The sequence below is a fragment of the Ambystoma mexicanum genome, chromosome 7p (genome assembly GCF_040938575.1).
Source record: "Ambystoma mexicanum isolate Mex_15411 chromosome 7p, UKY_AmexF1_1, whole genome shotgun sequence".
Lineage (NCBI taxonomy): Eukaryota > Metazoa > Chordata > Amphibia > Caudata > Ambystomatidae > Ambystoma > Ambystoma mexicanum.
The window spans coordinates 196626063-196638111 of record NC_090939.1 but is presented as its reverse complement, the minus strand read 5'-3'; positions in this window follow the sequence as shown (position 1 = coordinate 196638111).

Below are 12049 nucleotides of genomic sequence, written 5' to 3'. Positions count from 1 at the left end.
ATCCTGCTTTTGTAGTGAGCTACTACTCAGCGCTCATTTGGATGTTTTTTCTATATCCTAGGTAGGGACGACCTTCGGTCCTACACCGCCTACTACCTTTCGAGTAGAGAGCACCCACAGGCATCAGTGGAGGTACTTATTCCCCTCTATTTAGATACCTTGGTTCATGTATTTTGAACATGCAACAATAATGGCTAATTTTAAGCTTATGTTTTGCGCTTTTTTTGTCTTTTACTCTGCAGATGCTACGAATACCTCAAATGTCATTATTTTTCTTTTGAATGTTGTCTTGGTTACGTGGTCACCTATATACCTCCTGATGAATGTTCCATAATAACTGTAGGAACTGAAACATGTCGAGCTAATACTCTGTACTGTCACCAGAGTCACCAATTTGTTGACATACTAATTCTAATTACTGTAGGGTACGTTGCACTATTTGTAAAACGTACCTCCTGATGTTGAGTGTGTCCATGTTTTGATACACTGTCAATCAGCTAATCCTAGCTTGTCACGTAACGACTGTTTGCTTTGTGTTAAAATGTTTATGAATTGTATGTATTGTGGACCGCACTATTTAATCACTTTTTAGGTCTTAATTCTATTAAATCTGATGTTTATCATTTTAACCACGACTGGTCCCTTTGTGGTTCCCCTACTATGGGAGTCCTTTATATGTGTGGCATCTACATTATAGCTCTGTCTCCTCTTTAAACACGGATCTTTGTCCTCCCGGACTTAGACAGAGTATACGTTGCTAACCTATTTCAGTCAACCGTATACCGGGCTTCCTCCCTATTTAAGTTGTTTGAGACTAAGTGTTGAGCCAGGTTATAATGGTAAGAACAAAGTTGGACGTAAACCAGGGATAAAACAAAACACAAATAATATAAGAGACCAGTGACTTACAAAGGCAACATCAACCTAGGGAGGCAAGTGCTTCAAACTAGAGAGGTGTATTTTAAAAATATAAAACATTACATTATTACGTGGCACTAGAGGGAAGTGTTGGAGTAGGTAGGAAGGATCTGGGAGAGTACATGGGAGGCTCCCTCGTTGGCAAGTGAAGCCTCAGTCGTGTTTTGAAGAGAAAGAGATCCACCATCAGGCTGACTCTGATTGTGATGGGCAGAAGTTCCAATGGAGCTCGGCAAGTAGGGACACAGAGATACGTCCAGACGAGGCACCAGGGGAGCATGGGTCAGTGAGTTTGACTGAATAGGAGAAGCGGAGGGAATGAGATGGTGAGTAGTCAGAGGCACAGTCTGACAGGCACTGAGGAGCGAGACCATTGATATCTTTATAGACTAGGAGAAGAAACTTGAAAAGGGTGCTCCAACCAGGACTGGTGTCGGTAAGTTGAAGTGGGGGAGGATATAGGTAGATTGTAGAGAGTGCAGATGCAGGAAGCTTGTAGAGAGGAAGGCCAAGGAGAAGGCATGACCAGTAGATGAACTTGCTGAACATGAGGGTGAATATTAGAGATTTTGAAGTGTGGTGATTAAGAAGTGGACACATTTTCCAAGTTTTGAGGTTGTTAATATGAGCAGCAGAAGCGGTCGAACTGATGAGTTTTTGCAGTTGGAGGTTGCTATGAAAGAGGACCCCAAGGTTGCCAGTCTAGGGCAAGTGATCCTTATTCCTTCTCTTCTTTTTCTGACTATCTTCACTCCACTGTCTCTTCTTGTCTCTTGGCTATCCAGTCTTGGAAGTCCCTACTTCTCCACGGTTACCCTTCCAAGAACGAAATACTATTCTTACCACCATCCCCCCATTCCCCCACACTCCCTCCTTCAAGCCTGTTCCTTATCTAGGTCTCTTCCCTTCTCTTCTTCTGTTTGCAATCAGGGTGTCCCCTTCGACCTCTCTCTTTCTTTCACCTCTTCTATCACTTTTAATTGCTTGCATGTGTCGTCTACACCTGTACAGTCTCCGGCACGCACGTACCTTCCTCTCTTTCTCTGCCACAACACTCCCTATCTTCCCTCTTCTCTCTCATTTCCTCTCATCTCAACTATTGCTCTGCTCTCTATTTGGTCTGTTTTCTTCTCATCTCAACCCCTTTAGCCCTGTCTACAATTGTGCCTGCATCTTTTTTCTGTCTTCCTCCTTACTCCTCTGTCACCTCTCTGCTCTCGGCTTCCTAGTCCAAATTCAAACTTGTCTACTCTTTCTTCTTCTCTGTGTCATCTTTAAATGTCCACATGGTTCTGTCCCTATTTATCTGTCTTATTTGGTTACTTTCTACTCACCCTCCTATCCCCATCCGTTCTCAATTAATGTTTCTTCTCACTGTACCTAAGCCCCCTTGTGCATCTTCTCACTTCCAGCCGTTCTGCCCAATGGCCCCGAAACATTGAACCTCTCTGCTACTATCCATTTGTTCTGCTTCCTCTATTCCTGTCTTTCGCCTTTCACTTGAAATGTCATCCTTCCTCTCTGGCCAGCTCTTTTCCCTATTCTGGCACCTCGTTATTTGCAACTTACATTTATTTTGTTCCATTGTTCTTAACGTCTTATAAAGCACTTTGATGAAAGTGCTAAATAAATAATAAATATTAATACAAGGGAACAAGAAGGTGGACGGGAAGGAGATAGAAGGGGGCTAGAGATGGCATTGGAAGCTGAGAAAGAGATTATTTCTGTTTGTAAAGAGTCCAGCATGAGGCAGCAGAGAGAAAGCAACTGAGTGATGGAGTGCAGTGAGATAGTTTGTAATGCATCCCAAGATGGCTGGGGTTAAGGAGGGAAAAGAGAAAAGGATTTGCACATATGTATTCCTATAGCAGAGGCATACAGAATGAAGAAGAGAGGTCCAAGGACTGATCCTCGGGGACGCCAACTGGGAGAGAGGTTGAGTCAGAGGTTTGTGAGTTCCAGCGGATTTTAAAGGATTAGACTTCCTGGTAGTAGGCCATCCAGACAAGAGCAGATTTGACCTTGGGTGAAGTGATCAACAGTGCTGAAAATGGTAGAGGGTTCCACAAATTTGAGTATAAAAGAGAGCTTGGAGTGGTGCGCATCAGAGAGAAAGTTGAGATATGAATGAGTGCAGGCTCAGTGGAGTATGCACTACACAAAACAGATTAACTTGGATCTCCAAGGCCATGATTCTGAAGGTACTTAATGATCCTGTTGAAGACCAGCTCCTGACGGACCTTTGAATCATGGGCCAAGAGGGAAACTTGGTGGTAGTTCACCAAGGTGTTTAGGTCAGCAGAGAGTTTCTTCAAAAGGGGTGAGAATGTTGCAGAATTGAAGGAGGCTGGGAAGAGCCCAGTGGAGAGAGAGAGAGGTGTTAAAAAGCTCAGAGAAATATGGGCACATGACTGAGACTAAGGGGGTCATTACAGGTTTGCCGGTATCCCGCTGGTAATTCCAGCGGGATACCGGCAAACAGACCGACCGTTACTGGTGCCTGATATCCCCCTATTCCCGGGATATAACAGGTGTCAGCAACGGCGGTCATTTCCGATTTGATGGAGTCAGAATTGCTGGTATTACCGCCACCTGTAATGCTGGTGCCGGTGATACTGGCTGTTTTTTGGCGTTGCAGGCCTGATTTAACTCCAGCTATTGGCTGGTTGTAAATTAGTCAACCCCCACCAGCAAACTGGTAGCTTGGCAGTGTGGTAATGTAATGTAATTACCACCACTTTTGCTGCCACTTTTCTCACATCACCAAACTTATAATGAGGCCCTAAATTCTTTGATGTTTGGTGGAGAGTAGAATTTATTTTTTTCATTTCTTTTTAATAAAGGTTTTAATAAGTAGATTACATGAGCAGAGCCCACTATGTTAAGGGCCATCACGCCTCATATACATCCACATTTTAAAACAACAACATAACATTCAGAGATCCACCTGGATGTCCTCTATATAACTGTAAGGGGATGGTGAGTCAATTTTATTCAGGGAACACCTAAATCTTTTTTAAACTCTTCATAAAGCCAAGGCATGCATGACAGAATAGTATACACCTCTCCCCATAGGTTACCAAACCACCTGGACCATGTAACTTTCTCGCACTCACAACCCCATCGAGCAGAGTCTACGCATGGGGGCAAAGAAAACATATCTTCTGCACAGGGTCAAACATAAGGACATGTATTTGATATACCACTTGCTGTCATTGAAACCACTGGTCTGGAATACTTGTATTCCAATATCTAATCCTCTTCTGGAGACCGTTCTGGTAAAGTACTTCGGAGCTCTTCTGACTCTTAAGCACCCCAAAATATGTATTCTTTCCCCTCCTATGTTACCCGCATTTTGCAGGGTGCATAATGAGAAATCTCTTTTTCAAGGCGTTTAGAAGTCTCCTTCTCCTTTATGTGTCTGGCGCCAAGTCCGGGAATTGAAGAATCTTCTTCTGTTTATATTCCAGGTTCACCTTCTCTTTAGCAGTGTTTAGAATTCTTTCTTTGTCTCTGAAGTCAGATGACTTGACAATGAGTGTTGGCCCCACTGCAGAGTCCCCTGTTTTTATTAATTTTGCGTTGTTTGATTCTGTAGCACTTGTCGACCTATAATGGGTTTTCTTCAATGTCTAGGCCTAACACCTCTGGGAGCCAAGTGGAGACAGAGGAGTCGCCATCTTCTGCGGCCAATGGGAGGCCAAGCAATCTAATTTGCTTAGCTGGCACAACATTTTCAAATTGTTCCACTCTCCTTTTCATGGCCTTTTCGCCTCGCATCACTGCCTCTAACTCCTTGTTCTTCTGCTTCACCACTGGGCCTGTCTGGGTATTCTGCAGTGCCATCTCAGAGGTTTTCTGTTCAAGGGTCACCGTTCTGGTTTCTAGCTGGGCCACCTTTTCAATCAGACGATCAAGTTTGTTTTCTAGCTGCGTAACTGTTTTGTGGATGTGCCCAAGAACTGACATATGGCTTTCTTGCGATGGGGATGAAGCTACGTGGAGTGAACACATCATCTATCTTTTCTTTTTTTCATATTTTTCCCATTGGCCATCATAGGAACACTTCACTCTCTATGGCACCAAAATAAAAAATGTCTCCACTGCGCCTACATTTATTCACTGCTCCATAATAACATGGATCTGTGTAGTATTTCCAAGACAGTGCATAGATTACAAAACTGATCCCCACCAAGGGCAAACAGGAACTCCTTTTCTTAGAACCCCTGTTTCCGTGGCTTAGCCCTGCTGTAAAATGAGCTGAAAATGATGTTTTGCTTGTTTCTATTTCTGAGACTCCGGCTACCAGTACTCCACTTTATGGGCAAAGCCGTGCTGCGATGTATGTCAGAACTATTATCTCAGCCAATTGCCTGATTTTAACATGGCCGCTATATAGTGACATTCCATGTCCCTTTTCAGTTTTCATTACCTCCCCTGCCATATGTCTGCCACCTATAACTCCACAATGGTGAAAGGCCAAGAACACTGTCTCTGGTCATGTTCTGACAGGGCCCTTGGGCTGGACCATAATCCGATCGGACTACACCTCCCCGTATATCTGTGGTTTCCCTCCTTCTCCCATCACAAGACAGGGGTTGTCACTGAATGTGGTTCTCAGCCAGTGATCCACAGCCAACTACCAAATCTTTTCTCCTCCCTGCAGCGCTTGCCTGGAATAGCCCATATACAATATGAGGCACTAGCATTTTTGCACTGCTGCACTGCCAGCCCTCTTTGTGTCCAGCCCCTGGGTAGGCCTCCTGCTCACTCCAATGACATCCTCTCTCAGCAGGAACTTAATAGTTACAGAGATTGCAGCACCAAACTCTTTCATGTCCTGTTCCTGGTGTTCCACTCGTGTACCGGGTAGTATTTGCAGCTATGAAGGGGTGCATAGAAGGAATATCAATCTGACACCTGAAGCCAGTTAAGACTTTGCGGCCACCTTGGCCAGGCTCTCGAGCGCCCCCTCCCCCATCCCCATCCCTGTTGGAAAAGTTTTAGAGATTTTAGAGGAAAAGTAGTGAGTGAAATCATTAGCAGAAAGGAGGAGGAACTTTATTTTGACTTGGGAGGATGAAAATTCCAGGGCAGATTGCGAAGGGAGAAGATTAGGTCTATGAAGAAGGAGAACTTGCAAAATCCAGTACAGAAGTCAAGGAAGCTAGGGGAATTTTGTAGGATAGAAGTAGGGTCCTTGATTTGATTAGATTTTGGAGAAAAGTAGAAAAGTAAGTTCCTTGGACACATATGTCAGGTTCCATAGGTTAGCTTTATTCCAGTCACATTAAGATCCATTAAGATGACAAGTAGTAATCACTGGCTCCCATCACCCAGGCAGGAGCTCTCCAACCAGCTGACATACTATGGAACCTTCACGACAAGCATTCCTGTACTCACAGCTAAACATTCTGTCAGGCACACCAACATTCTCCCATGCATTCCCAAGCACCTGAATTCACACCAAGCACGATACAACAGATTTTAAGTTCTAAAGCAATGATCCTCCTAGCCAGGGATCTTACTCAGTAGCACCAGAAATTCTAAGGCAAATTGAAAGTCACACAAAAATCAAAAAAGAACAGTATTCTAGAGAAGATTATCACTGTGCTTGCCATACAGTTTGTTTACTATTTCTGTTTGTGGATTTCCCCTGCTTAGTAGGTCATGTTTTGAGGGTATGGATCTCAGAGGTGACCTACGGCTGATGACAGGAATGGAAAGGTATGCATGTGCATGCATGATAGTGTCGGTCAAAGGGAGTCATAGGTGTATATTGAAAGTCGGAAAGTCGGAGGAAGCGGCATGAATAGGGGAGAATGGCTTGAGAAAGGACCTCACAGTATCACGTTAAGGGGCAATAAGGTCTTGCTTGAATTTCCTCTTGATAATTGAACAGGGGACAATAGGAATAAAGGGTGGTGGGACTGAGGTATTAAAGTGAACAATGGAGTGATCAGAGTTAGATGGATCAATTGAGAGACCAGAGGAGGAGCGCAAAGTAAAAAGAAAGAGTGAGTGGAGAGAGAGCTCCGATAGGAGGAAGGTAAGCTCAAGGAGGTGACTTCAGAGGTCTTGTGAAGGTTAAATTCCCCCTGTACATCAGTGGGGATGTCAGTAGGCAGTGACTCAAGGAGAAGGTTCAGGTCAGTCAAGAAGGAGTTGAGTGGACTGGGGGTCATCAGCAGTGTAAGAGGGAGGAATTGAATAGTGACATATTCAAAAGAACAAGAGATGATGTGAGAGGGGGGCAAGCAAGACAGGGGTGAGGGCTCTAATGATAAGGAACCCCACTCCCCAAACTCTCCCTACAGGCTGGGGAGAGTGGGAGAAGGAAGCATCATCAGAGTGGAGAGACGCTAGTTTATCAGCATCAGAAGGGGATATCTAGGTTTCTGTGATAGCGAGAAGTGAAATTTGAGGGTGATAAGTGGTCAATGATGTAGGAAGACATGCTGCAGCGGGATTGTGCATTGTAGCGGCCAAGTGAGGTGGTAGAGGAACTGGGGTTGTTCAGTAGGCGAGTGGGATGGAAGAGGTTGGAGATGATGGGAGAGTGTTGGGTTTGAGGGATGTGGTTGCAGGGAGGGATAGGAATATGGAATGGCAGAGAGTGAGCTAAAAGTTAAACTGAGTTGCAACCAAAGGCTATGAGAGAAAGGAAGGGAAAGAATGAGGAGAAGGATTAATGGAGCAATGTCAAGGTGCATGATGGAGTCTTGAAGACAGTAAAGGAAGAGTGCAGCCCAATTGGGAGAGATAAGTGGGCAAGCAAAATGGGAATGGAGGAAAGACTGGCTGCGAAGGAGCAGGTGCAAGTTCTGAGTCATGCTAAAATGTGGCTGTTGGTTAACTAAAGCCAGTCAACAGGCCCACAACAGAGACGTTCATTGGTCCTTTGAGATAACAGCACCTGCATGGTAAAGGGAGAGTCACTGGGTGAAAGGAACCCCATGTGTGGAAGTAGGAGTCAGACAGAAGGCAGGTCAAGTGAAGTATTGGATTGTGCAGGTTCTGGCCATAGACCCTTTCCAGCCCTAACAGGCCCAAGCACAGATTACTATGCCACCCATTGACGGATGCATAACCAAAAGGCAGTGTTTTGGTGCAGCCTTCAACGGGTGGGAAAAACAGGCTGATCCCTCACCTCCCACCCCCATCTTCTACAGCGTTGGCAGGATTAAATTAAAAGTGGGGTATGTATTTAACCACCCACCCCCAATGTTCTCTCCCTTCCTCCCCCTCCCTTTTTACACCACACGTACAGGACACCCCCTCCCCCACATACACACACAAAACGCACAATTCTTCCCCCACATACACATAGGCTCAGAATTACCTGCTGTCCTCGCCTGCATTTTCCATTCTTCCGCAGACCTTTGGGGCCTACTTCATTCTGCAAGCCCCTACACACACGTGTATGTATTGTGGGACATGACTTGTCCGGCCTCAGTGGTATGCATCCTACTATGTGCACCCTCTTTTGCCTGTGATCTTTAGATTGCGGGCAAAAGAGGATGTACCCAAACACAGAGTTGCCCCCTGCTACTTTTGGCCCATGCTGCAAACATCCAAGCTGGACAATCAGAATCAGCCCAATAACAAGGGAGATAGTCTGTAACTTGATCCTCTGGGAGCTAATAAGAGTGCTCAAGATGGCTTCCAGGCTTGCAGCCGCAATGCATGCAGGGTCTTGGGTGATGTAGGCCCAGGGAGATTTATTTTTGAGGCAGGTCCCTCAAATGGTGCACAGGATCCCTTTGGGTTGCAGGATATGGGAATAAAAAATGTGAGGATGTAAAAGTGAATCAAAGAAGGCTAGATGGGATGAGATCATAAGGAGTATCCACTCTGGAACCGTACATAGTTGGAAGAGTGTAAAATAAGGTAAAACCTAGGAGAAGATTGAAAAATAAATGACATAAGCACATGTGAATTCTGGTGCAGTGGGAGTGCACAAAAGCAGTCTTAGGCACACAAACATTTTGTAGTCGAGGAGGCTGCAAAAGCAGTGTTAGCCACTCATGAATTTTGTAGGTGTGGGTTTATGGAAAAGCAGTCTTAGGCATATGTGAATTTTGTAGGGAGAGAAGTATGCCATAGCAGTATTGTGCATTTTGTAGGTGTAGAAGCACACCAGAGTAGTCTTAGGCACCCATGAATTGTGTAGTGGTAGCACTTTGTTAAAGCAGTGTTTGGTACACATGAATTTTGAAGGCAGGGGATTACGCCAAAGTAGTCTTAGTCAGAAGTGAATTTTGCAGGTATGGAAGTACACCAAAGTAGCCTTGGGCACGCATTCACTTTGTAGGTGTAGTAGTATATAAAAGCAGTCTTACACACACATCATTTATTTAGCTGTGGGCGTAGGCCACAGCAGGTTTAGACACGTCCATTTTTTAGGCGTGGACTCATGCAAAGGCGATCATTGGCCCACATGCATTTTGTAGGTGGGGCTACACAAAAGCAGATGTAGGCACCCATGCTTCATATAAGTATGGCAGTAAACCAAGTCAGTCTTAGTAAGACATGATTTTTTGTAAGTGTATGAGAACAAAAAAGCAGACAGTGACACATGCATTTTGTAGGTGTGGGAGTATGCCCGCGCAGTCTCAGGAAGACATTAATTTTGTAGTTGAGGGAAAGTGTTAGAGCAGTGTTAGTCACACTTTCTTTGTTTTTCTTTTCTACATCTCAATGTTTCTCCTCTTGTTTTTTTTTTAGTTTGAATTATGTAATAAGAGAATGTATATTTTGACACTGCAGGGGGTTCTCTTTTCTTTGGGTGCAGGAGAGGTCTGTGCATGTGGCTTTTGTAAGTCAATGTTCTATTATTATTATTATTGTTGTTATTATTATTATGGTATTTATTGAGCACAGACCTAGCTTTGAGAAGCAATGAAGCATTCGACAGAGGTATACAGCAATACAGATACACAACAGAGCGCTTTCCAGAGATATACAATAGTACAGATGCATAACGGAGCGCTTTTCAGAGGGTAGCAACAGAACAGATATACAGCAGGGGTAGGATACAGAAGGGCACAGAGGAGGAGTACAGCTCTAGAGGGTGATTGGGAGGAGAGCTGCGCATGCCGTCTTGTAAATCAGGCGGCGCAGGGCGACGTGATGGCATCAGTGTTGTGGAGGAGAGACTTCTTGAAGAGGTGAGTCTTGAGTTTGTTTCTGAATTGTAGGAGAGTGGGGGCGATTCTGATGCTGACGGGGAGGAGGTTCCGTAGTCGTGGGGCTTAGCCAGAGAAGGCTTGTTGTCTGTCCTTTCCTTTTTGCAGCAGGAGATTTCAAGTCTGCACGTGTCTTGACTCCTAGTTGTTGCATCCTTCTGTAGTGCATTTGATGTTTCTCCTCTTGCTCTTTTTAAGTTTTAACTTCTTTAGGTGACTTTGCCCTGGTGTGTTGTGTTCCGGGCCATCTTAATGAATTTTGGGGACCGGGACACAAACACCTTTGGGTGTTCCCATTTCAAATTAAGAAAATGAAGGTTTCCAAAGTCTCTGGTCACGCAGTAAGCAAGGGTACTCCCTTAAAGTCTCCTAACAAGCTTTATCCTTATTAGAATACGTATAATAAACAAGGGCAGAATTAGGAGTACTTGTTTTCTTCTAGCATATGCAAATGACACATTTTAACAATGACAGCTAGGAGGAAGGAATACTGGCTGTAGTATAAATGTAGGAAACAGATCAGCATCTATGAGAAAATGGCACAAACACTCCAGCACAGACACAAAACTCAGATTAGCAGCCTCACAGATGACAAAACTGCTCAAGCATGGATATAGAAGACAGATCGGAATCAACAAGAAAGGTGCACATACCATAGCATACCTATTGGATACAGATTACCAGCTACCGCAAGGTGCACATATGAGGATTTCGACCATGATTAGAAGAGGGCCGCGGTTTTCAAGTGTTATTGCTGTTAGTGAGCAAAGAAACAAATGACGTTGCGGTGTGTGACATATCAATGGTCACTGTTATGATATATGAAGCAACAGTATAGCCAGTTAAACTATGATTGCATTTTTTAACAATACCCTCAGAACCGACATTTCTGTGTAGCATTTTTCTTCTTCTCCTCCTGTTCTGTTTCGGATTTGCTTCAATCCTTCTGCTTTGATAAATCTTTGCACTAGTAATGAAGTAAGGTATTTACAAGTTTTGTATTTGTGCATTTAAGAATTCCGCCATTCAGCAATGGTTATTTTAAGATGGGCGGGTTTCTCATTTTCTCAAACCTGGTGGGATAGACAAGATAGTCCATCCTGTTCTGGCTTTAAATGGGCAATTTACTCTGCTGCTTTTCATGATTCCCTTCTGGTTCTTTTTCATTTTTGACTTCTGTAGCTGGTTATTTCACCGCATGGTAATGTTTCTCCTGCTCTTTTTCAGTATTGACTTGTGTAGGTGAAATGTATCTGTGCTTCTTTATGTATTCCTCCTCTTAATATTTATTTTCTTTTTTTCTTTTGTGAGTTTTCTCTGCTGTTTTTTTAACTTTCTTCTCCTGTGCTGTTTTTTAAAGTTTATATTGCATCCGTCTGCTTTGATAAATGTTTGCTTCATAAATGTCTTATAGTATTTGAGTATTTTTTGTATATGTGTATTTAAGAATTCCACTGCACAGCACAGGTGTTCCTAAACTGGCAGAGTTTATTTTTATCCCCAGGTTGCAGGGGTCGACAGAATGGTTCAACCTATTTGCACTGTTGTAGGAGAACTTTCTCTGCAGCTTTTTTATTTGTCTGTCAGTTATTTTATTTTAGTTTAGCTTTAATCCTTCTGCGTTGGCAAATCTTTTCAGCAACAATGCATCAAGGTATTTCAGTTTTTTGTATATATTTATGCATCTAAGAATTCCACCATACATCCCTGGTCTTCTTAAACTCGCAAATGTTCTTCTTGTCCAAAGGCTGTATGGATAGACAAGAGGGTCCAATCGGTTTGGCATGGAATTTTCTCTGGAGATTGTGTATGTTTTTCCTTTTGTTTATTTCAGTTTTGTTTTAATCCTACTGCTTTGGCAAAGGTTTGCACCATCAATGAATGAAGGCCTTTTAGTTTTTTTTGTATGTGTGCATTTGAGAATTCCACCATGCAGTCTACGT